This window comes from Erinaceus europaeus, chromosome 10 (assembly GCF_950295315.1).
Source record: "Erinaceus europaeus chromosome 10, mEriEur2.1, whole genome shotgun sequence".
NCBI classification, from domain to species: Eukaryota; Metazoa; Chordata; class Mammalia; order Eulipotyphla; family Erinaceidae; genus Erinaceus; species Erinaceus europaeus.
Genome location: NC_080171.1, coordinates 113445590 through 113472056, shown reverse-complemented (window position 1 = coordinate 113472056; position 26467 = coordinate 113445590). Strand labels below are relative to the sequence as shown.

Sequence of the window (26467 nt, the reverse complement as noted above, 5' to 3'; positions counted from 1 at the left end):
TCGTTGTTGTTGGATAGGACAGAGAGAAGTGGAGAGAGGAGGGGAAGACAGAGAGGGAGAGAGAAAGACAAGACACCTGCAGGCCTGCTTCACCACTTGTGAAGCAACTCCCCTGCAGGTGGGGGGCTGGGGGCTCGAACCTGGATCCTTACACCGGCCCTTGCGCCAGTCCTTGCACTTTGCACCACGTGCACTTAACCCGCTGCGCTACCGCCTGACCCCCTCAAAGCTGATATTTTTAAGAAGCACCTTTTGGTGTGCAGCTTATATTAAAGTAAAAATTCAGGCCCTCAGCAGGCCTTGAATCATCCACTCTCTCCCACACTTCAAGTCAGTCCTTACCCTTGAGAAGGAAACTATTGTGAATTTCTCTTCCTTCCGTTCTTTCTTTCTTTCTTTCTTTCTTTCTTTCTTTCTTTCTTTCTTTCTTTTTTTTTTTGTTTTTTGTTTAAGAAAGGATTAATTAACAAAACCATAAGGTAGGAGGGGTACAACTCCACACAATTCCCACCACCCAATCTCCATATCCCACCCCCTCCCCTGATCGCTTTCCCATTCTCTATCCCTCTGGGAGCATGGACCCAGGGTCATTGAGGGTTGCAGAAGGTGGAAGGTCTGGCTTCTGTAATTGCTTCCCCGCTGAACATGGGCGTTGACTGGTCGGTCCATACTCCCAGTCTGCCTCTCTCTTTCCCTAGTAGGGTGGGTCTCTGGGGAAGCTGAGCTCCAGGACACATTGGTGGGGTCTTCAGTCCAGGGAAGCCTGGCCGGCATCCTGATGACATCTGGAACCTGGTGACTGAAAAGAGAGTTAACATACGAAGCCAATCAAATTGTTGAGCAATCATGGACCCAAAGCTTGGAATAGTGGAGAGGAAGTGTTAGGGGGGTACTCACTGCAAACTCTAGTGTACTTCTGCTTTCAGGTATATATTTTGCAGTAGTTTACGGATACGTGTGAACATAGGCTCTCTCTCACAGAAACTGGTGTATATCTAGGTTTTGGGACTTTGTTAGAAAGTGAACCTCCTGAGATGGAATTAGAGTATACTATGAAAGGAAAGGTCTCACCTGAGTAATGAAGCTGAAGGGTTGTCATTCTACACGTGAAGACTCTGGACACAGTCTGAAGTGAAGCATGCTGAGGTGGCAATCGTTGCGTTGGTTAGGTTGTGATCGGCAGATGCAATATTATTTGATATGGATTGGGAGAGGCATATGGGAAAGTGGGCCCTATCCAAGGGTTCCAGGACTGAGGGAAGTAGAGACTCTATAGTGGAGATGTGAGGTTCCTGCTGTCTTAGGGTTCAAAAAGACAATCGATAGTTAATGTTATCATCACATTAATTGGTAATTGGGTTAACTTTGAAAAGTCCTTTTGTTAGGGTTTGCAGTACAGTACCCAATATCTTGTATGTAGCTGTGCTATTGGTTGCTTCTGATCTACTTGGTCTAGGCTTTTGAGAGAGTCTGCATATCAATTACACAGCCTATATATTAAAAAGATTCAGTTTGTGTTTTGAAAAACTTTGAGACATACAATTAATTTTCCCCCTCTCATATTAATTAACTAGTGATTTATATGACTACATTTTACTAGGAGTGTACATAAACACCAGTCCCACCACCAAAAGACTGTGACCCATCCCTCCCACCCACTCCCACCCCCCACTGGCCCAGGAAGTTGCATGTCTACCCCTCACCACAGGGTTTTTACTTTGGTGCCCTAGTTACAATTTGGTCAGGTCCTGCTTTTAGTTTCCCTTTCAGATCTTCTTCCTCAACTTCTGTTGATGAGTGGGATCATCCCATACTCATCTTTATCTTTCTGACTTAGCTCACTTAACATAATTCCTTCTAGCTCTGTCCAAGATGGATCAGAGAAGGTGGGTTCATTGTTCTTGATAGCTGCATAGTATTCCATTGTGTATATATAGCACAGCTTTCTCAGCCACTCATCTGTTGTTGGGCACCTGGGTTGCTTCCAGGTTTTAGCTATTATGAATTGTGCTGCTATGAACATAGGAGTACACACCTCTTTTTGGTTGGGTGTTATGGAGTCCTTGGGGTATAACCCCAGGAGAGGAATTACTGGATCATATGCAAGGTCCATGTCTAGCCTTCTGAGAGTTTTCCAGACTGCTCTCCACAGAGGCTGGACCAATTTACATTCCCACCAGCAATGTAAAAGGGTTCCTCTGTCTCCACAACCTCTCCAGCATTTGTTGCTGCTGTCCTTTTTGATGTATGCCATTCTTTCAGGAGTGAGGTGGTATCTTAGTGTTGTCTTAATTTGCATTTCTCTGACAATCAGTGACCTAGAGCAGTTTTTCATATGTTTGTTAGCCTTTTGGATCTCCTCTGTAGTGAATGTTTTGTTCATATCCTCTGCTCATTTTTGGATGGGTTCATTTGCTTTTTTGGTGCTAAGTTTGCTGAGCTCTTCATATATTTTGGTGATTAGTCTCTTGTCTGATGTATGGCATGTGAAGATCTTCTCCCATTCTGTGAGGGGTCTCTTTGTTTGTTTAATAGTTTCTTTGGATGTGCGGAAGCTTTTCAATTTGATGTAGTCCCATTGGTTTGTTTCTGCTTTAGTCTTCCTTGCAATTGGGTTTGATTCATCAAAGATGTCCTTGAGGTGTAGGTGGGAAAGTGTTTTACCAATGTTTTTCTCTAAGTATTTGATTGTTTCTGGTTCTTTTTTTCTTTTAACCAGAGCACTGCTCAGCTCTGGCTTGTGGTGGTGTGGGGGGATTGAACCTGGGACTTTGTAGTCTCAGGCATGACAGTCTCTTTGCATAACCATTATGCTTTCTTCCCTGCCCCTCAAAGGCACATTTTTGAGAATTGCTTTCTCCTTACCCCTTCCGCACACCCTGAGCACAGAGTTTTACCTCTCATTTTCCTAGCAAAACGGATACACTTCACTGTCTCCCTCCATGCATGAGACTGTAGTTTGGTTTTTTTTTTTTTTTCTTCCTTTGCTGACCTTTCTAGTGATACTGGGTTTATCCATCCGGTTTAAGAATACCTCAGGGAGGTGAGGATTTCCTTCCTCATCTCAACAGGTACCACCATGTGACATATTTTGTCAAGTGCATATAGTTTGAAACCATTGTCCTTAAGCTAGGAAGCAGTGCCACCACCACAGTATCCCTGTGTCCCTGCAGTTCACGTCCACAGCCTCCCCCAGTGCTGGACACGTCTACAACAATCCCTCTGACTGTGGGGTTCCTTCCTGTCCTAGAACTGTCTATAAATGGAGTCATATACCACATGCCTCCTGATGGCTGTGAGACCTACCCATGCTGTTGTTTGTATCAGCAGTGGAGAGTCATTTTCCTTGCTGAGGAGGAGTTCATGGTATGAATATCAGTTTTCCTATTGGTAGATATTGGGTTATTTCTTGACCCTGGAACTTTTCAGTTCAAATTTGGAAAAACGCTGATGCGAAGTTCACGGTAGAGTCACACACATACACTCAGGCCCCCTTCTAGCAAGGATCCTACTGGGAACAGACAGAAAGCGTTCGTTTTCAGTGTCTCTTTCTTTTCTGTACAACAGTGACGGGCTGGTGGAATACTCACTGGGTAGTTTGCTGCTTTGCCGTGTGTGACCTGGGTTTGAGACTGGCCTCCACCTCATTGAAGGAAGCCTCAGTGCTATGGTGTCTCCCCCCCCCCCCGTCCACCCCCATCCATATTCCTGCCTCTGTCTTAATAGATAAAAGCCAAAACAAACCAACAAGCAAACAAAAACCCTGCTCTTAATTATAATTAACTTAAAAATTGTCATTAGGGGCCAGGTGGTGGCACACAGTGCACAGGGATTCTGGTTCAAGCCCCTGGTCCCCACCTGCAGGAAGAAAGCTTCATCAGTGGTGAAGCAGTGCTACAGGTTTCTCTCTCTCTCTCTTCCCTTTTCTACCTCTCTTTCTTCTTGATTTCTCACTATCGCTATCCAAAAATAAATCAACAAAAACTATCATTAACATCGATATTTTAACTATAATAACCTCCACTTAGTAGCCATCAATGGCCAAGAGAGAGATTTTATAACCGAGAGAGTAGATTTTTTTTTATTTATTCCCTTTTGTTGCCCTTGTTGTAGTTATTATTGTTGTCGTTGTTGTTGGATAGGACAGAAATGGAGAGAGGAGGGCAAGACAGAGAGAGGGAGAGAAAGACAGACACCTGCAGACCTGCTTCACTGCCTGTGAAGTGACTCCCCTGCAGGTGGAGAGCTGGGGGCTCGAACCGGGACCCTGACGCCGGACCTTACACTGAGAGTAGATACTCTTAAGGCAGAATCTCCAAATATATAGTATATTCATTCAGTTTATGTGGATATTTTTTTCCTGAAAAAAAAAAAAGAGCCAACATTCTGTTTTCCACACAGGCTTCTAAAAACACATAGATGGTTTACAGCAAAATGTATGTTGAATAGAATTGGACAGTTTGAGAACCGAAAAATTAAAACAAGCGAAGGAGAGGGCTAGTACGTAGAGCAGAGGCAGAGCAGCGGCCGGGAGGGGCTCACTCATTCACTGATTTCCTATGCTTCTGCTTGAGGATTTTTGCTGTTCTGAGTGGCCATTCCCTCAGGATCTCTGCATTTGCTAACATCTCTCTGGCCTGCTGAGTATTCTACCTTCAGAAATAAAGGAACACCTGGCTAAAGAAGTTAAGAGAGACACACTCCGTACTACTCTGCTATCAAAAAAAAAAAAGCAATATTGTGTCCTTTATGACAAAAATGGATGGAGCTGGAGGTGATTACGCTGAGTGAAATGAAGAGATCAAAGATAACTACTGGATGGTTTCACTCATGTGGAATCCAGAGAACTGATACATATGAACTTACAAAAAAAACAAAACAAGCAAACATTTGTAAAAAATTTATTGTGGGATTAATGGTTTACTGTTGACAATACAATACAATAGCTTGTACATATATAACATTTCCCAGTTCTACACATAACAATTCAACCCCCACAGAGGTCCTCCTCTGCCATCATGTTCCAGGACCTGAACCCTCCCCTCTCCAGAGGCTTTTACTTTGGTGCAATACACCAACTCCAGTCCAAGTTCTGCTTAGTGTTTTCCCTCTGATCTTGTTTTTCGGCTTCTGTCTGTAAGTGAGATCATCCCATATCATCAAACTGTTTCTAAGATTGTAAGAACTATGGTGGTTATCTTTGGGAGATAGGAGGGTGGGGACACAACTTCTGTGGTGGGTACAGCGTGGAACTTGTAATCCACTGTTAATCACAAATAAAAATTGAGGGGAAAAATTAAGTAACATGCAGAGACACCCCCCCACCCCCGAACCCTCGGAGTCTGATGTAAGAAGAGCAACACCACCGAGCCTCATTCCCTCAGCTTTTTAATATATCACTGAGTGAGAATCTGGGGTCTCGGAAATTAAGAGGTTTTTGTTTGATGGTGCTACAGCTGCAGGAACTGTTAAAGTGCCCGGTGTTTAGTAGGTGCCTATTTACTATTTACTAGAACGAGCAGCTTTGCCCTGCCCTTGCTTCCAGTGGGCGGAGCAAATGGAAGACGCTGCAGTGATTGGAGACAGCAGCAGATGGCGCTAGAGGGACAGGCGTGCGAATCTAAAGTTGGAAAAAGCTGATTAAATAAGAGGATCTGAGATAGCTTACAAGGGCGGGGGAAGGGCTCCTGCTTAGCCATGTGCGCGACCCAGGTTGGAACCCTGGTACATTCATGGTAGTATTTCGGCCCTGAAGAAAGCCTCAGTGCTAGGTGTCTCCATTAAAAAAAAATTATATATAAAATATATAATATACTATATATTATATATAAAATATGATATTATATATATATTCAGTCAAACACAAAGTCTTGGAAAATTGAGGAAGAGCCTTAAGGACTGCTGGTCTGGGGACGAGGTGGTGTAGCCCTGGGTTAAGCACACATGTTACCGTGTGCGTTTAAGGAAGAGTTTCACGAGCTGTAAACCATGCTGTAGATGCCTCTCTTTTTCTCTCCCTCTCTCTTTCTTTCCTCTCATGCTCTCTCTGTTTCTATCCAATACTTAAAAAAAATAAAACAAATAAATATTTTCTTAAAAGATAACTTAATCTTTAAAAAAGGGGGGGGGGCGGCCGGGGGGGACTGCTGGTTTCGTAGGAAAAAGTAACACTTTCTCTAAGATTTGCTACCTCTGCCTCATCTGTCTTTCCCTCTAAACCACTGCAAGTCCTAGCATGAAAGAGTTCATTCAGTGACCAGGAAAGCAGAACTTCTCCCACTTCCCACACTTAGGCTGATCATAGCATCAGCCTTCTCCCTGGGTGTGCTGTAAAGAATGATCTGGTGTGTGGGGGAGGAGGCGGTAGTGCAGCGGGTTAAGTGCACGTGGCACAAAGCTCAAGGACCGGTGTAAGGATCCCGGTTCAAGCCCCAGGTTCCCCACTTGCAGGGGAGTCGCTTCACAGGCGGTGAAGCAGGTCTGCGGGTGTCTATCTTTCTCTCCCCCTCTCTGTCTTCCCCTCCTCTCTCCATTTCTCTCTGTCCTATCCAACAGCAGCGACATCAATAACAACAATAATACCTACAACAAGTCTACAACAAGGGCAACAAAAGGGGAAAAAAAATAGCCTCCAGGAGCAGTGGATTCAGCACCGAGCCTCAGCAAATACCCTGAAGGCAAAAAAAAAAAAAAAAGAAAGAAAAGAAAGATCTGGTACCTTTGAAGGGGGCTGTCTGGGAGAGGTCTTACCCTAGGAACTCCACCCAAGCCGTCAGGAAGGTGGAGACAGAGAGGCTGATGTCACAGAGTCTTAATGACAGAGGTGTTTAGGTCACAATCTAGTTTTTATTTCTATAGCTGGTCTCTTTGGGGACAAAATGAGGGACTAGTTTGGGACGAAGTTCTCCCATTTTGTAAAAGTGTTGCTTCATAGTGTTTTAAAACAATTTTATGTGTTTTATCCAATTGGAGAATCAAGTGTGTGTGTTCGTGTGTGTGTGTGTGTGTGTGTGTGTGTGTGTGTGTGAGGAATCTCCAGAGATAATGAGCCAACTGGATGTGTATATACAAAGAAAGAAACTCATTCCGGGGGACTGGCTCATGTGATTATGGAACTTAAACCAGCTGTGCTGTGGGCATGGCTGCCTGGAGACCAGGTGAGTGAGGGGTGACACAGACCAAGTCTGGAGGCTGCCTGCAGCACAGTCACCTCTTACTATTGGGAAGTTGTTGTTATATTTTAATTTATTATTATTTTATATTTTACCAGAGCACTGCTCAGCTCTGGTTTATTGTGGTGCAGGGACTTTGAAGCCTCAGTCATGAGAGTTTTTTGTATAACCATTTATGCTATTTCTCCCACCTGTTACGTCACTTTTTTTTGCCTCCAGGGTATTGCTGGGGCTCTGTGCCTGCACTACAAATCCACTGCTCCTGGAGGCCACTTTTCCCATTTTGTTGTCCTGGTTGTCATTATTATCATTGTTGTTACTGATATTGTTGTTGTTGGATAGGACAGAGAGAAATCGAGAGAGGAGGGGAGCAGAGAGGGGGAGAGAAAGACAGACACCTGCAAATCTGCTTAACTGCCCATGAAGCAACCCCACTACAGATGGGGAGCCAGGGGCTCAAACCAGGATCCTTACCCTGGTCCTTGTGCTTTGCGCCATGTGCGCTTAACCTGCTGTGCTACTGCCTGATCCCTGGTCACTTTGTTTTATTCAGACCTTCAGTTCACTTCACAAGGCCCACTCATATTAGAGAGGGCAATCAGCTTAATAATTTTTTTAAATATTTATTTATTGATTTATTCCCTTTTGTTACCCTTGTTTTATTGTTGTAATTGTTGTTGTTATTGATGTCATTATTGTTGGATAGGACAGAGAGAAATAGAGAGAGGAGGGGAAGACAGAGAAGGGGAGAGAAAGATAGACATCTGCAGACCTGCTTCACTGCCTGTGAAGCGACTCCCCTGCAGGTGGGGAGCTGGGGGCTCGAACCCGGATCCTTACACCGGTCCTCGCGCTTTGCCACGTGTGCTTAACCCACTGTGCTACCACCCAACTCCCTCAGCTTAATAATTTAAATGAGTCTCATCCAAAAATACCCCAGCAGAAACACTCCAACAAGTGTTTGAGCCAACATCTGGGCACCCCATCACTCAGACATGTTGACACATAAATTAACATAGTGGAGTTGGTAGGACACGGATACACACAGTGTAAGCGGCTAAGACACAGTGAAGCACAGTGAAAGACTCCCAGAGGGAAAGAAACAATAAGTAGCAGTGTGGGTATGGTATTGAGCAATATGGTGTTAAGTTGTGATAGAACGAGTGAGGAGAGCTGAAATGACCCACCTCTGGGCTTCTGTGGTTTTGTGTAGGACTGTTCCAGCTTTAGCACTCACTTGACAGAGCATCATGCGAACAGCATTTAGAATGTTAGACGATGACAGGGTCCTGAAGAAGCAGGAACTCTAATTTTCTGGTGGAAGAATGAATTGACAGGGCCACCTAATTGCAGTTGGGCATTACCTACCGTTAGATGTGTCCTTTTCTTTATGAACAAGAAGGTAACTGAAAACCATTTTTGCGAACACTCATTAAAATTCAAACTTTGTTCATAGCAACAATACTATTCACAAAATGGAGAAAGGAATCCTTGAAAAGGTCAAAAATGTCTACAACAAGAGCTAGACAAATCGATGATATTAATGAGATGGCATGTTATAGATAAATGACTGAGATCCACTTCATCCATGTATACACATCTTTGTTTTTAAAATTTCTTTATTCTATTTAATAGGACAGAGAGAAATGGAGAGGGGAAAGGATGGAAAACTATCATACAAGCCAATGGACCTTAAAAAAAGGCAGGAACAACTATTCTCATATCTGACACAATATACTTTAAAACAAGTAAAATTTAAAAAGATAGGGATGAGTATTACTTAAGGCTCAGAGGATCAGTCAATCAAGAGGTCTTAACGACGATTAACATCTATGCACCCAATGAAAGGCGATCTAAATACATCAAACATCTACTGAAAGGGCTATCTGTAGCAATAAGTTAGGAGCAACACAGTAATACTAGGGGATTTCAACACCCCTTGGATGTTAGACCAGAAACTATCAAACACTTAGATGAAAATATTGGCAGAACTCCTTTCCATCTAAATTTTAAAGGCACTCTCAATGAAATGAATCCAATTAAAAAAAAAGTTGAACAATAAACACAAAGCAGAACTTGGAATGGGTTTGGTTTATTGCACCAAAGTAAAGGACTCTGGAATAGGAGGATAGGCAGAAGTTGAAAAACAAAATCAGGAGGGAAAACTAGAAGCAGAACTTGGACTGGAGTTGGTGTATTGCACCAATGTAAAAGACTCTGGGGTGGGAGTGGAGGGGAGGGTTCAGGTCCTGGAACATGATGGCAGAGGACCTAGTGGGGGTTGTATTGTGTGGAAATGTTATGCATGTACAACCTATTATATTTTACTGTTGACAGTAAACCATTAATCCCCCAATAAAGAAGTTAAAAAAAACCAAATAAAATGGATAAAAATGCACTTTGAAAATGAGACACACAGCAGGATATCATTTATGCAAAATTCAAAGCAAACTTTTTATTGAAACCAAGCAAACATAACATCTTTTTGCAAATATGTACAAGACCAAAAGAAAATGTACCAGATCCAGGGAACTAACTGTGGAGACTGATGGTGGGGAACAGGCTCAGAGTGCCATACAGGGAGAATTTAGTTCGGATTGCCCAAACCCTCATGCTCTTTACACACAGCAGAAATAAAATGTCTAGATTTTATTCTGTGTAATGGGTCCAAAGATGAGGGAGAGCGAGTGGAACAGAGTATCTCATCCAGGGAGAACATTTTCATCCTTCAAGGTAGTTAGCAACCTACATGACTTCATCAGGGTGGAATTTAGACAGAGGAAATGCTTCTAAGCTTAAAGGAAACGAGAATGAGCAAGAACTAGCAATAAAGAAAGGATGCTGGCTTTCCCCAGAGACATTATTGGAAGCGTTCCAGGCAGATCTGTCCACATGGATAGTCGTGAATGGAAAGGGAGGTTCTGCAACAAAGTTCTTATTTTAATAAAGAAAATCATAAAGTTTTTGGTTTCCCAGTGCACATAGAAGTTGGGTTTAGAACTAGGAATACCAAAGGAGACCACTTGGGACCGAAACAAGACAGGACTAGAAAGACTACAGGAACCCACCAAATCACTGGTGAGTGCAAACACGTGTGGCTGGTGACAGAGAGGAGGCTAGGGAGAGACTAAGTGGCTGGTAACAGTCCGGCGGTTTATCAGTTGAGACACCACCTCCAGTCTGTTCCACCAACAAGGGGACAACTGAAGGGAGGAGAGGACTCCCCGGAGACTCACCAAGTGCAACTCTGAGTCTCCATTGCTACTGTCCTCAGAATTTGGAGCAGCAGCAGGGAGGGACACCAGGGGACAGAGATCTAACCAGGAAACTCAGGAGAAGACCTATACCTCGGTGCCATAGCTGTGGGGCTGTGAAAGTCTCTTTGCATAACCACTGGACTATCTCTGCCACACCCTGCCTTATCTCTTGGTCAGGAGTCAGTAATTAAGCTAAGAAGCCTACTTATAGTTTAGAAGCCCTCAGGCTCCCATAGCCTACAGAGAAGAAAAGAAAAAAAAAAAGAATCTTATAAATCATTGAGCTCCAACTCAGGGATTAAAATACTATTGAAACAACTGTTAACTCCCACCACTGTGAACCCTTTAGTTACCTTACTTAGACACAAGTCAATCCAGGAAATAGTGATCAGTAATTTGAAAAGTACTAAGAGAGGGAACTCATAACATAATATATAAAATGGGTAAACCAACAAGAAGAAATACTGGAGAAATGAACCAGGACAAGAGTCCAGCTAAAAGCCCCCCAAAGGGTGAAACACAAAATAACCAAGTTCAACATCCAAACATTAGCTAAGGAAATAATCACAGGAGTGAGTAAAGAGTTTGAAAGAACTGTAATCAGAAATACAGGAACAACAAATGAGACTCTGGAAGAAAATACTATTTCAAGGTTATTAGAGAGCTGAAAGCTGAAATCGCTGAGCTAAGAACACAACTAGCTGAACAAGCTAAAACAGTATCAGAACAGGGTAACAAAATAGATGAACTTCAGAAAACAGTAGAGGGCAGAGAGAATAGAATCAGTGAGGCTGAAGACAGAATTAGCAAGATTGAGGATGAATTAGAGACAACTAAAAAAGAAGTAAGAGATCTCAAAAAGAGATTAAGAGATGCTGAAAACAACAACAGAGACCTATGGGATGACTTCAAAAGAAACAATATACGCATTATTGGTTTACCAGAGGAAGAAAGAGAGGGAGAGGAAGAAAGCATTCTTCAGGACATAATAGCTGAAAACTTCTCTAGTCTAGACAACATCAAAGACATAAAGATTCAAGAAGCTCAGAGGGTCCCAAACAGAATTAAGCCAGACTTAAAGACACCAAGACACATATTTAGAATGGAAAGGAATAAGGATAAAGAAAGGATCCTGAAGGCTGCAAGAGAAAAACAGAGTCACCTACAGAGAAAACCCATAAGATTAGCAGCAGACTTCTCCACACAAACACTACAGGCCAGAAGAGAATGGCAGGATATCTATCAAGTGCTCAATGAGAAAGGCTTTCAACCAAGAATACTATATCCTGCTAGACTGTCATTCAGACTAGATGGAGGCATCAAAATCTCAGACAAGCAGCAGTTGAAGGAGTCAACTATCACCAAGCCTCCCCTGAAAGAAGTTATGAAAGGTCTTCTATAAACAGTCAGACCATCATAAATAGGCCATATATCAGAACACTCTAAAACTCTACAAGAATGGCGTTAAAATAAATTCAATCTTTGATATAATAAATGTCAATGGCCTGAATTCACCTATTAAAAGACACAGAGTAGGAAGATGGATCAGAAAATACAACCCAACAATATGCTGTCTACAGGAAACTCACCTAACTCAACAAGACAAACACAGACTTAAAGTGAAAGGATGGAAAACTATCATACAAGCCAATGGTCCACAAAAAAGGGCAGAAACAGCTATTCTCATATCTGACACAATAGACTTTAAAATAGATAAGATTAAAAAAGATAGGAATGGACACTACTTAATGCTCAGAGGATCAGTCAATCAAGAGGACTTAACAATTATTAACATCTATGCACCCAATGAGAAGCCGTCTAAATACATCAAACTTCTACTGAAAGAGCTACAGCAATATATTAACAGTAACACAATCATAGTAGGGGACTTCAACACCCCACTCTCTCAACTTGACAGATCATCCAGGCAGAAAATCAATAAAGACATAAGGGAGCTAAATGAAGAGATAGATAAACTAGAACTATTGGACATTTTCAGAGTGATTCATCCCAAGAAACTGGAATACACATTTTACTCAAATCCACATGGGTAATTCTCAAGGATAGACCATATGTTAGGCCACAAAGACAGCATCAGCCAATTCAAGAGCATTGAAATCATCCCAAGCATCTTCTCAGACCACAGTGGAATTAAACTAACGCTTAACAATCAACAAAAGATTAGTGACAGTCCCAAAATGTGGAAGCTCAACAGTACACTTCCTAACAACTACTGGGTCAAAGAGGAAATCAAGGAAGAAATCAAAATGTTTTGAGAGTTCAATGAAAATGAAGACACAAGCTATCAAAATATTTGGGACACAGCTAAGGCAGTACTGAGAGGGAAGTTCATAGCCATACAAGCACACATTAGGAAACAAGAAAAGGCACAAATAAACAGCCTGTTTGCACATCTTAAAGACCTAGAAGAAGAAGAACAAAGGAACCCTAAAGCAACCAGAAGGACAGAAATCCCTAAAGTTAGGGCAGAAATAAATAACATTGAGAATAGGAAAACCATACAAAAGATCAACGAAAGTAAATGTTGGTTCTTCGAAAAAGTGAACAAAATTGACAAACCTTAAGCCAGACTCACAAAACAAAAAAGGGAGAAGACCCAAATAAATCGGATACTAAATGAAAGAGGAGAAATCATAACAGATACCGCAGAAATTCAACATATCATGCGAGGCTTCTATGAACAACTATATGCCACCAAGCTAGGGAACCTGGAAGAAATGGACGATTTCCTAGATACCTACCAACTTCCAAAACTGAGTAAAGAGGAAGTGGATAACATGAACAGGCCCATCACAGCTAATGAAATTGAAACAGTTATCAAAAATCTCCCCCAAAATAAAAGTCCTGGACTAAGTGGTTAAAAAAAAAAAGAAGTTGGGTTTACAATATACTGCAGTCTACTAAGTATGTGATAACATTATGTTTTTAATAGTAAGGGACGTCATTTAATTAAAGTGACCTAGAGACATTAAGTGAGCATATGTTACTGAAAAGAAAAAAAGAAGAAGAAGCTCTGAGAGACTTGCTTGGCACAAGGTTCCACGAGCCTTTAAACTGTAGAAATGTAGTGTCTTTGAAGTGCAATAAGATAAAGCATATGCCTGTAGTTTTGAGATTTGTTCCTAACTGTGGATTTTCTTTTTCTTCTCTCTTCCATGCAGTCTCCTTCCACCTTCCCCTTCTTCCTTTCTTCTTTCTCTTTCTTCTTTCTCCTTTCCTTTTCTTCCTGCACACCCCTTTGTCCTTTCATGTCAGAATCTTCTCTACTTAAGTGCATTCTGAATCCTAGTGTGTCTGAACCTATAACAGGAAGGAGACCAGTACCTAGATATTTCTTTCAATTTATAATGTGAGACAAAGAAGGTAGATCCTTTATCAAAAAGTCCTGAAAAAAAAAAAAGCTTTCCTTATTTTCACTACAGAGGCTATTTTACTATGAAATTCACCTCTTTTGTGATTTGATCCATTTATTGATGAAAGTTAAATGAATATTCCTAGTATCTCTGAGATAGTTTAAAGAAAAATAACATACGTATATTATTATTATTTTAAAGATTTTATTTATTTATTAATGACAAAGATAGGAGAGAGAAAGAACCAGACATCACTCTGGCACATGTGCTGCCGGGGATTGAACTTGGGACCTCATGCTTGAGAGTCCAAAGCCTTATCACTGCACCACCTCCTGGACCATGTATACCTATATTATTATTTAAAAAATTATGAGAGACTGAGAGAGGAGAAAAACCAAGACACTGTTTAGTTAAGACATAAGGTGGTACTGGGATTGAACCAGTGCCTCTGGGATCCTGGGTGTGTAAATTCTGTGCTCTAACAGGCTAAGCAATCTCTCCATTCCTGTGGTGTGATTTTTTTTTTTTTATTTATAAAAAGGAAACATTGACAAAACCATAGGATAAGAGGAGTACAACTTCACACAATTACCACCAGATCTCTGTATCCCATCTTCTCCCTTGATAGCTTTCCTATTCTTTTTTTAAAAAATATTTATTTATTCTCTTTTGTTGCCCTTGTTTTATTGTTGTAGTTATTATTATTGTTGTTGTTGTTGATGTCATCATTGTTGGATAGGCCAGAGAGAGATGGAGAGAGGAGGGGAAGACAGAGAGGGGGAGAGAAAGATAGACACCTGCAGACCTGCTTCACCACTTGTGAAGTGACTCCCCTGCAGGTGGGGACCTGGGGGCTCGATCCTAGATCCTTATGCTGATCCTTGAGCTTGGTGCCATGTGCGCTTAACCCGCTGCGTTACTGCCCAACTCCCAGCTTTCCTATTCTTTAACCCTCTGGGAGTATGGACCCAAAGTCCTTGTGGGATGCAGAAGGTGGAAGGTCTGGCTTCTGTAATTGCTTCCCCGATGAACATGGGTGTTGACAGGTCGATCCATACTCCCAGCCTGTCTCTCTCTTTCCCTAGTGGGGTGGGGTTCTGGGGAATTGGAGCTCCAAGACACATTGGTGGGGTTGACTGTCTAGGGTAGTCTGGTCGGCATCATGCTAGCATCTGGAACCTGGTGGTTGAAAAGAGAGTTAACATACAAAGCCAAACAAACTGTTGAACAATCATGAACCCAAGGCTTGGAATAGTGCAGATGAAGAGTTGGTGGGGGGGGGGTCCTCCATTTTATAGATAGCTAGTAGGCATATTTTAGCTGTATTCCAAAGGGCCTTTGGCTATACTAGTTTTTTTTTTTTTTCCCTGAGCCTGAAATTTGATATGTAGGTGGATCCAAGTTATTGTCTGGGGAGATGATGTCATGACTGGAAAAGGACCAGAAAGCTGGATCAGGGAAGAGAGTAGCTCCCTAATATGGGAAAGGTGTATAAATATTATTGACTGTAAAGCCCATCAATTTGATGTGGTCTGGGGCCCATATTCAGCTTAGGAGCCTATGTGACCTCTGTATTCCTGTAGGTCTGAGCTCACACCCTGTGGTCATGAGTAGGAATGTCCCAAGCTGCCCCAATATAGACCCATCTTCCTGAGGTGCAGCATAGAGTATGTTGTCCATCCTCCCTTCGGAGGATGGGACATTCTCTACCATTGTTGATCCAAGTTGAGGGCAAGGTCCTGTGGAGGGCCCTGTGTTGTGATTTTTAACCATAGATAATTTCATGATATTTTCCATCAGCTAAATTGTCTCAATACTTCTGTTGTGGGTACATTTCATAGCATTCCATGTAAAATACCACTCAAGAATTTTGTGTATGAGTGTGAATGGAGGTTTGGATGTCACAATCCAGAGGGTACAATAGGTAGAAGAAAAACCAAAAAATAAATAGGTGGTTGGGGCCAGGTGGCGCACCTGGTTGAGCGCACATTTTACAGTGCACAAGGACCCAGGTTCAAGCCCTCTAGTCCCCACCTGCAGGGGGAGAGCTTTGTAAGTGATGAAGAAGTTTTGCAGGCGTCTCTCTGTCTCTCACCCTCTCTATCACCCCTTTCCTTCTTGATTTCTGGCTGTCTCTATCCAATAAATAAATTAAAGATAATAATAATAAAAAATAGGTGGTTATAAAAGCACAAACCTTCCTACTCATGTTTGAAAACTGAAATGCTACCCCCATTTTATTTATTTTTATTTCTTCCAAAGTTTTGTTTGCTTTTTTGTGTCTTGAAAGGGGGGGGTGGTGGAGAGAGAGAGAGAGAGACGGAGACCAACCGACTACACTACTGCTTTGTCACATGAAGTGCCTGACCAGATTCAAACCTGGGACCTCACATGTGCCAGGAATGGACTTGACCTATGGAGCCACATGGTTGCTCACACTCATTAACAAGAAAGGAAAATAAAAAAAGAAAGAAAGGGAGGAAGGAAGGAAGGAAGGAAGGAAGGGAAAAAGAAATAGTTGATGTGGCCAAGTGAGATAAAGCCCCCATTCTCACCCTACCCTCTCCTCATCCCCATGCAGGAACAGATCAGCCTGCTTCATACTTTACACTGGGGATTGGCTGAAGCGGCAGAGCAGGCACACATTCAGGACACCCAGATGGCCAACCTGAGGAGGCTAAGCACTGATGTGGGGTCCTGGGAACTCCAGTGGCTGAGGGAGCATGCAGCTCCAAAAGAAGCTTCCTGATTGGGGGCCAGGTGGTGGCGCACCTGGTTAAGTGTTCACATTCAGTACAGAAGGATCCAGGTTCAAGCCCGCTGGTCCCCACCTTCAGGGGAAAAGGTGAAACCGGGCTGCAGGTTTCCGTCTCTCTCGCTCTCTATCTCCTCCTCCCCTCTCAATTTCTCACTGTCTATATCTAATAGTAAATTAAAAAATATGTATATAAAGAAAAGTTATGTTCTTTATTAATAATAATAATAAAAAAAGAAGAAACTTCTGATCCTATCCTCCCGCCCTAGTGGGAGCGGACTACTTCTTCTAGCGTTTGCCCTTCTTCCGTAGCCAGTCAACAGCATCAGGTTGAGCCTGATGTCAAGTTTCGAGACCTCCTTTGAATCTGGAGAGGTGGCAGTCGTTGACTATGTGGGTCATAGTCTGTCTGGAGCCGCAGGGGCAGTTCGGGTCGTCTCTGGCTCCCCAGCGATGGAACATAGCGGCGCACCGGCCATGGCCTGTTCGATAGCGATTGAGGAGGGCCCAATCATAACGTGCTAGGTCAAAGCCGGGTTGACGCTTGCAGGGGTCTGTGATGAGGTGTTTGTTCTTGACCTCAGCTGACTGCCAACTCTGTTTCCAAGAGACTGGAACAGAGAAGTTCAGTGTAGGCGTAGGGGACCAGATTGGGTGACGAGACGTCAAGCGTTGGACAGAGTGGGCGAAGATATCCGCGTATATTGGCAGGTCCGGTCGAGCGTAGACGTGGGAAATGAACTTAGATGATGCCGCATCCCGACGAATATCTGGCGGGGCGATGTTGCTAAGAACTGGCAGCCATGGAACCGGGTTCCAGAAACGGATGGTTCCAGAAATTATCCTCATGGAGGAATATAATTTGGAATCGACCAAGTGGACATGGGGGCTACGGAACCATACTGTTACCTCAGAATGGAAGACTGTTACCTCAGAATGGAAGGCAACTTTATTTAAAGGGGTACCTAGTTGACTAGGAGTTTTATGTGGTTCACGATCTGGTCCACAGTGGCGGATGAGTGAAAATTTGATTACTTGGCACCTTCGCTAAGAACTACAGCTAGAGTGTTCAGATTAGCTCCAGCTCTGGCTAGAAGGGACCAAGCTTTTCAAACCTCTAGTTGTGGTCACTGGCTCCCAATAAAGGGCAACATTTCTCACCCCGACTCACTCCCCCAGCCATGGTGGGGCCACTCTTCCAAAGTACATACAGGATCCATCATTCTGGCTTGATTTATCTCCAGAAAAAGACCAGACATGATTTTATCTGCAAGATGGAGAGGAGAGGAGAAAGCATCGTTATGTCTTATACTATTCACAGGAACCAGACAGGTTTTATTTCAAATCATAATTCATTTGAGGACACAAAGAAAACTTTGACCTTAACCTATTTGGTCTGATTTTAAAAGAACAAGTATCTCCTGCTTCCTTTGAAGGTATTTTTTTAAACCTGTGCTCCCTTTGAAGGCTTTTTTTTTTTTTTTTAACTTGCTCTTCCTTTGAAGGTATTTTTTTAAAATAGACTTGGTCAAATGAGACGTTTGTTCCAGAGGGGGGAAAAATCATTTTGGAGGGCAGGATGAATTAGAAAATAATACAGCCCTGGGCTTGATTGTCAGTCCTGCAGCTTGCATCTCTTATGTAACCTTGGTCTAGTTGTATCTTATTAAGTTTCAGTTTCTTTATAAAACAAGTGTCTCCACAGTTTTGGTGTCCTTGATCTTGTCCATACTTCTGCAGGTAGTCCTTTCACCAGTGTACTGACTTCAAACCTTTTTCAGTTCAGTGAAATTTCCTGAGAAACTTGGTCAGCTTTCCCCACACCCCACCCCCAGTCATGGGCATATGGGAAATCAGCTGATTCTATGGGAGGTCCTGGTTAAGAATTATTCTCAAAGTCCTTCAGTTAGAACTCTGATATGAATTTATTTTTTTTCTTGGATCCTGGATACTGATATCAGTTCTAAAAGTTATCTCCTGTGGTCCAGGAGGTGGTGCAGTAGATAGAGCATTGGACTCTCAAGCATGAGGTCTGCAGTTCAGTCCCCAGCAGCACATATACCAAAGTAATGTCTGGTTCTTCCTCTCTCTCCTCCTGTCTGTCTCATTAATAAATAAATAAAATCTTAAAAAAAAAAAAAAGAACTCTTGCATCCATTCCTGTTCCTTGTTGTGTGCCTTACCTGTCAGACTCTAGGGATATTTCTGTGTGTGGAGACACAAATTCATTGGAATTTCCCACTTTAAAAAATGTTTTGAAGGTCAGGTGGTGGCGTACCTGGTTAAGCACAGGCATTACAGTGCACAAGGACTCAGATTCAAACCCTTGGTCCCTACCTGCAGAGGGACAGCTTCACACATGGTGAAGCAGGGCTGCAGGTATCTCTCTGTCTTTTCCCTTCTTAATCTCTTCTCCTCTCAATTTATCTGTTTCTCTCCAATAATAAATAATTAAAAGTACTTTTAAGAATGTTTTAACTAACATAGAGAATTTATTTAGAACTTATACTCAAGCAGCATAGGCTTCAGCTGATGCACGTCATTCTCTGTGACCATATTTGTTGATGTATAGTACAGACTATCCTAAGGCAAGTGGAGAAACTCAAAAGGGTATTGATGGGGTTGGAAGAAATAAGACTGTTTTTGTTCACAGATATTATGATTGTCTATGTAAAAAAATCCCAGAAAGCCAAAAAACTAAAATGCCAAGCCCCTGGAAATAAATGATCACAACAAGGTTTAAGGATACAAGTTTGCATATAAAAGTCAGTGTCTTTCCTACTACCAGCAGTTGGTAAATAGAATTTGAAATTAAATGCACAGCATCATTTAAAAAAACATTTGAAATGATGGCTATATTAATTAATTTGATTGAGGTCACATGAGAAATGTATAGTCTTTTTTTCCCCCCCTCCAGGGTTATTGCTGGGGCTCGGTGCCTGCACCACGAATCCACTGCTCCTGGAGACCATTTTTTCCCCTTTTGTTGCCCTTGTTGTTTTATCATTGTTGTGGTTACTATTATTGTTGTTGCTGTCTTTGGATAGGACAGAGAGAAATGGAGAGAGGAGGGGAAGACAGAGGGGGGAGAGAAAGATTTACACCTGCAGACCTGCTTCACCACCTGTGAAGCGACTCCCCTGCAGGTGGGGAGCCGGGGCCTCCAACCGGGATCCTTACACCGGTCCTTGGGCTTTGTGCCACGTGTGCTTAACCCACTGCGCTTACACACAACTCCCGAGAAATGTATGCTCTTAACATCAAGCTGTGCAACTCACATATGTACAATTTGTCTTTGTTAATTGTAACTGAATAATGTTGGGGAAGATACAACAACATTGGTATTAGTATCAAAAAAGAAAAATAATACTTTAACATAAATCTAATAAAAATATCCACAAAATACATGAAGGTAAATCACAAATCTCCTATGAAGAAATTGGGAGAATAAGGGGCTGGGTGGTGGTGCACCTGGTTAAACGCGTGCATGACAGGTTCCCCGCCCGCAGGGGAAAAGCTTCACAAGTGGTGACAGAGCTGCAGGTGTCTCTCTGTTTCTCATCCTCTCTCTCTCCTTTAATTTTGTTATTTGAATATTTATTTTCCCTTTTGTTGTCCTTGTTTTTATTTTTATTCTTATAGTTATTGTTATTGATGCTGTCGTTGTTGGATAGGACAGAGAGAAATGGAGAGAGGAGGGGAAGACAGAGAGGGGGAGAGACAGATAGACACCTGCAGACCTGCTTCATTGCTTGTGAAGGGACTTCCCTACAGGTGGCGAGCCGGGGGCTCGAACTGGGATCCTTGAGCCGGTCCTAGCGCTTTGCACCACATGCGCTTAACCCGCAGTGCTATCGCCGACTCCCTCTCTTCCTCTCTTATCTCCTCCTACCCTCTCAATTTCTCTCTGTCTCTATCCAATCATAAATAAACAAAAATATTAAAGTAAAAGACACTGAAGAATAAGTAAATGGAACAAATTCATGTTCATGGACAGCAAGTTCCAATATTGCTAAAGATGCCAGTTCCTTACAACTTTATCTATAGATTCAACATAATTCCAATTTAAAAGCATTCCAGTTGCACAAAAGCAAAGATCTTGGGAGGGGGTAGGGGCTGGGGTGGAGAGGATGTTGGGGTCCTCCAGCATGATGGAGCAAAAGGACCTGGGCCTGGGATGATGGGAATGTTTTGCAGAGGCCAGTCAAGGGGATATGTAATCGCACCCAGGTGTCAGCGACTGTAAGGCAAACCATCACCCCCCCCCCCAGCAATTAAAATGAATTCCAGGGGGGTCAGACAGTAGCACACCAGCTTAAGTGCACACACTATGGTGCACAGGATCTGGGTTCAAGGCCCTGGTCCCCACCTGCAGGGGGAAAGCTTCACAAGTGGTGAAATCAAGCTGCAGGTGTCTCTCTGTCTCTCTCCCTCTCTTTCTTTTCCCTCTCATTTTCTCTCTGCCTTTATCTAATAATAAATACAATTAAAAAAATTCCAGAAAACTACTTTGTAATTGCCCCAAACCAAACCAAAAGAAACAAAAAACACCAACTCTGATTTTAAATGGACAGATTCAGAGTGACCAAAACAGCAGTAAAGTACCAAATCTTAGGACTGATTTTACTTCAACTTCAAGTCTTATTCTGAAACTCCAGTAATAAAGGCAGTGTGATGTGGGTGAAAGATAAGACACAGAGGTAGGTGAAATAGAACAGAGCACTGACAAATATAGTCACACAAATGGAATAGCTGACCTGTAACAAAGGAGCCACATTGAACTGAATGGAGAAAAGGAAAGACGAGTCCTCTGAACAAAAGGTTTTGGAGCTAGTGGAGTTTTAGATTCCAAAAATTAACGTAAGCACCGACATTACACTGCTCACAAAAATTAACTCAAAATGGACCATAGACCTTACCTGTAAAACACATAACTATAAAGCTTGTAAAAAAATAGCATACAGTTATATATGATCTTGGACTTAGCAGTGTGCATGAATATATTACACCAAGGGCATGATCCATGAAAGAAAAAAAATTGCTAAGCAGGGTTTTATTAAAATAGAAGTTTTCTCATCTGTGAAAAGATTGAGACACAAGTCACTGAGTGGGAGAAAATCTTTGCAAAACACACATATGATAAAAGACTGTTGTCCAGAATATACATGAAAACCACAATGAGAGACAAACAACCTAGTTAAAAATGAACAAGGCTAGTGGGGGTTGTATTGTTATATGGAAAACTGGGAAATGTTATGCATGTACAAACTATTGTATTTACTGCTGAATGTAAAACATGAATTCCCCAATAAAGAAATTTAAAAAAATACACTCAAAGGAAAGAAAAAAAATGGACAAGACATTCGAACAGACACCAAAGAAGAAGGAGCCTGGCAGTGGGCACCCAGTTAAGTGCACATAGTACTAAACTCAAGGACCTGTGCAAGGATCTTAGTTCGAGTCTCTGGGTCCCCAACTGCGGGGGGTGTGGGGGAGGTCATTTCACAAGTGAAGCAGGTCTCTGCAGGTGTCTTTCTCTCTCCCTCTTTATCTCCTCCTCTCTCAATTTCTGTCCTATCCAATAAAATGGAAAAAAATGGCCAACAGGAGCAGTGGATTCATAGTGTAGGCACTGAGCCCGTGGAGAAAAAAAAATAATATACTGACAAATTTAAATGCTGGTAAGGATCAATAGGTAATTCAAAAGATGCTCAATAGCGCTAATCATCAGGGAAATGCCAGTCAAAACCATGGTGAGATAGTACCTCTCATCCTTAGAAAGGATACTACCCAAAAGACAATAGATAGCAAATGCTGACGGGGCTATGGAGAAAAGGAATCATGGTGCACTGCTGGGGAGGATGTAACTTGGTGCAGCTGAAAGAATATGGAAGAATACAGAAGTTCCTCAAATAATTGAAATGAAATTACCATGTGATACGGTCACCTCAGTTTGGGGCACTGACCCATTGAAAATGAAGTCATTACCCTGAAAAGATAGCTACAAAGCATTATGTACAATAAAGTACTTTCCCCCCAAAAGACAGGACTAACCTAAGTGTCCATCAATGGTTCAATGAATAAAGAAGTTTGAGATCACGCACGCACGCTCGCACGCGTGCTAATATAAGCCCATTATAAAAATAAGGGCATCCTAAACTGGTGGGCAGGCACCTGCTTTGCCTTGCCCTTGACCCAGGTTCAAGTCTTTAGCCTCCATGACTCGGGGGGGGGGGAATCTTGGTGCTGTGGTGTCTCTCCCTTGCTCTCTATTAAAAAATAATTAAAAAAAATTATTTGCTAGAGACAGCAAGAAATTTACAGGAAGGGAAGATCGAGAAGGAGACAGACACCTACAGCACTGTTCACCGCTTGTGAAGCTTTCTACCTACAGGTGAGGTCCAGGGGTTTGAACCCAGGTCCTTGTGCATTGTGTAGCATGTGCACTCAACCAGGTGCACCACCAGTGACCCTGGGATTTTTTTCTTTCACCAGAGCAACAATCAGATCTGGTCATGGTGATGCAGGGGATTGAATCTGGGACCTCAGAACCACAGGCATGAGAGTCTGTTTGCAGAACCATTATGCTGTCTACCCCCCACCCCTCCCTTGCTCTCTGCCTCTCCTTTTCTTTTTATTCATTTTATTTTTTTATTTATAAAAAGGAAGTATTGACAAAGCCATAGGATAAGAGGGTTACAAGTCTACACATTTCCCACCACCAGACTCTGTATCCCATCCCCTCCCCTGATAGCATTCCTATTCTTTTTTTTAATATCCTTTATTTTATTTATTTATTTATCCCCTTTTTGTTGCCCTTGTTGTTTTTATTGTTGTAGTTATTATTGTTATTGATGTCGTCATTGTTGAATAAGATAGAAATGGAGAGAGGAGGGGAGAATAGAGAGGGGGAGAGAAAAACACCTGCAGAACTGCTTCACCACCTGTGAAGCGACTCCCCTGCAGGTGGGGAGCCGGGGCTCGAACCGGTATCCTTAGACTAGTCCTTGCGCTTTGCTCCATGTGCGCTTAACCTGTTGTGCTACCGCCTGACTCCCCTGCTATCCTATTCTTTATCCCTCTGGGAGTATGGACCCAGGGTCATTGTGGGATGCAGAAGGTGGAAGGTCTGGCTTCTGTAATTGCTTCCCAGCTGAACATGGGTGTTGACAGGTCAATCCATACTTCTAGCTGCCTCTCTCTTTTCCTACTGGGGCAGGCCTCTGGGGAAGCGGAGCTCCAGGACACATTGGTGGGGTTGTCTGTCCAGAGAAGTCTGGTCGGCATCTGGAACCTGGTGGTTCAAAGAGAGTTAAAAGCCAAACAATGTGTTGACCAATCATGAACCTAAAAGCTGGAATGGTGCAGATGAAGAGTTTGGGGGTCCTCCACTTTGTAGATAGCTACTAGGCATATTTTAGTTATATTCCAAATTGCCTGTGGCTATATTAGTGTTTTTTTCCTTTTTCTTTTTTCCCCTGAGCCTGAAATCTGCTATGCAGGCGCATCCAAGTTATTGTCTGGGGAGATGACGTCATGGCTGGAAAATACCTCTCCCTTTCTACCTGAACGAGTTTACTGGAATGTGAAGTCCTTATGACAATCATAAAAAATAAAAAAATAAAATAAAATTTTGCCATTTAGCATATAGATGGACCTTACAAATATTATGCTAAATGGAATAAGTCAGAAAAAGACAAACATCATATGACCTGACCAAAATGTGGAATCTTAAACCAACCAACAAAAACAGAACGAACAGAAAATGTGATCCAGTTGTTTATGGTTACCAAAGAGGTAGATGGGAGAGAAAGGGTGAAAAAGAGGAAGGTAGTCGAAGGCATAAAAGTTCACTGAAAATACAGTAATTGCTTGGGTATGGGTGTTGGCATACCTGGTTGAGCACACACATTACCGTGTGTAAGAACCCAGGTTCAAACCCCCAACCCCCACCTGGAGGGGGAAAGCTTCACAAGCAGTGAAGCAGTTCTGTAGGTGTCTCTCTCTTTCTATCTCCCCCTCCCCTTGCAATTTGTCTCTATCTATATCCAAATAAACAGATAAAGCTGTGTTTGTTTTTTTTTTTAAAGACAGTAATTACTAGACATGTAATGTACAGCATGAGAGTTAGTTTGCACTGCTGGACAGTGTAAGCTGTATGGTATGCAGGGCAATTATTGAGAGAGTATCAAGAGACAAAATTCTACACAACGAGAGTCTTTCTTGATTTTTGCACTGATGACAGGTGCAAAGTCACCTGACAATCTCAGAGCATTGATAGAAAGTTTAAAGTTGGCCTTCATAAAGAGGAGGTAAAATAATTTTTTGGGAGAGGTGGTCCTATTGGAGTGTCTCCAGACTATTTTCTTCAAGTGAAAACAGGGCACAGGGGGAGGGGAAGGTAATGTTTTGGAAAGCCTCTCATTCAAATTATAAAAATCTTTGACATTCTGGGGAACACTAAGAACAAGAACGAAAATACATATTTCTGAGGCAATTTGTGTCAAAATTAACAGTAATCACTCAGGAATGGAATTTAAAATTTCTCGGCTGATTCTTGAGAGGCAGAGTCAACAATCCTGCAAAAGGTTGGGTCATGGGTAATTTAGGCTTCTGAGCCAGTCTGTCACATCTGTTCACCTCTGGTTTATCGTAGGAAACATCTTAGCCTGCTACCACCTGTCTAGAAGAGAAAGGGTTAGACGTTCGTTGCTCATGGGAATGGACATTGCCTGAATTGTCCAGTAGAGCCGTGAATTTCTTAAAAAGCTCTGGGTCAATATGCCGATTAACTCGAGCCTTTGTATGACATGAATGCTAGTTTATCAACTGTGATTTGTTATAATGGAACAGGGAGGTGGCATCTTAGGAAATATTTTTGAATCTGTGTACTTAAAAGGAAGCAGAAATCAATAATTACAGATGGACATCTTTTGTGATCTGAATGACCCAAATCAACCATTTCCTCCTTAGTATCAACATTAAGTTCACTCCCCTCCCTACTTCTTTCTGCTTTGACATTGGGCTTTTAGCTTAAACGTCTCCCCCTGGCAAGAACAGGGCAGCATTAGGGAGATGAAAGCTTCCAAGCGACAGATGCTCTGGATGAGGACTATTCTCAGATGAATGAGTTCAGTCCCGTGTGCCCAGGAAGTATTGAAAAAGTGCAAATTTTGACCTCTTTTAAATAAAAAGTATTTATTTTTAATTTACTGTTATTTTTGAATATTTTAAAATGTTATTTATTTATTTTGGACGGAGACAGAGAAGTTGAGAGGGAAGGGAAGATAGAGAGGGAGGGGGAGAGAGATAAAAGACTTCCTGCAGCACTATTTCATTGCTTGTGTGAAGCTTCTCCTCTGCAGGTGGGGACCAGGGCCTTGAACCATGGACCTTGCACTTTGTCACACGTGGGCTCTACCAGGTGCATCACTACTTGCCCTCTCCTTTATTGCACCAGGGTTTATATTCCTGGCAGCTACTTTCCCCCCTCCCTTTGTCTCTTTCTCCCTCTTTCCTTCTGTCTATCTTGCTCCTTTCCTTTCTTCCTTCTTCCTTTCTTCCTTCTTTCTTTCTTTCTTTCTTTCTTTCTTTCTTTCTTTCTTTCTCCCTTTCTCTCTTTCATTCTTTCATTCATTCATTCTTTCTTTCTCTATTCCTTTCTTTCTATAAAAGGTGAAAAACCGAGACAAAGAGATTTTTTTTTTTCCTTTTCTCGAGCACTGCTCAGCTCTGGCATGTAGTGGTATGAGGGATTGAACATGAGACTTAGGAGCCTCAGGCATGAGAGTCTCTTTGCATAAGCATTATGCTTTCTACCCTGTTCATGGGAGACAGAGCACTGTTTTACCACTTCTGAAGCTTCCCTCCTGCAGGTGAGGACTGGCAGCTTGTAAACCCAGGTCCTTG

The 26467-nt window shown here is 42.3% G+C and overlaps 1 long non-coding RNA gene across 3 annotated transcripts in view; it reads left to right on the top strand.

Moving 5' to 3' along the window:
• Positions 1-26467, top strand: part of LOC132540939 (uncharacterized) — a 115833-nt gene that overhangs the window by 33640 nt on the left and 55726 nt on the right. For 2 of the 3 annotated variants that reach the window (XR_009552146.1, XR_009552145.1), the window contains exon 3: positions 22863-22952. This is a non-coding gene — a long non-coding RNA (uncharacterized LOC132540939). Of the gene's footprint in view, positions 1-4574; positions 4987-22862; positions 22953-26467 lie in introns of those variants that run through there. The other variant, XR_009552144.1, reaches the window with a different exon arrangement.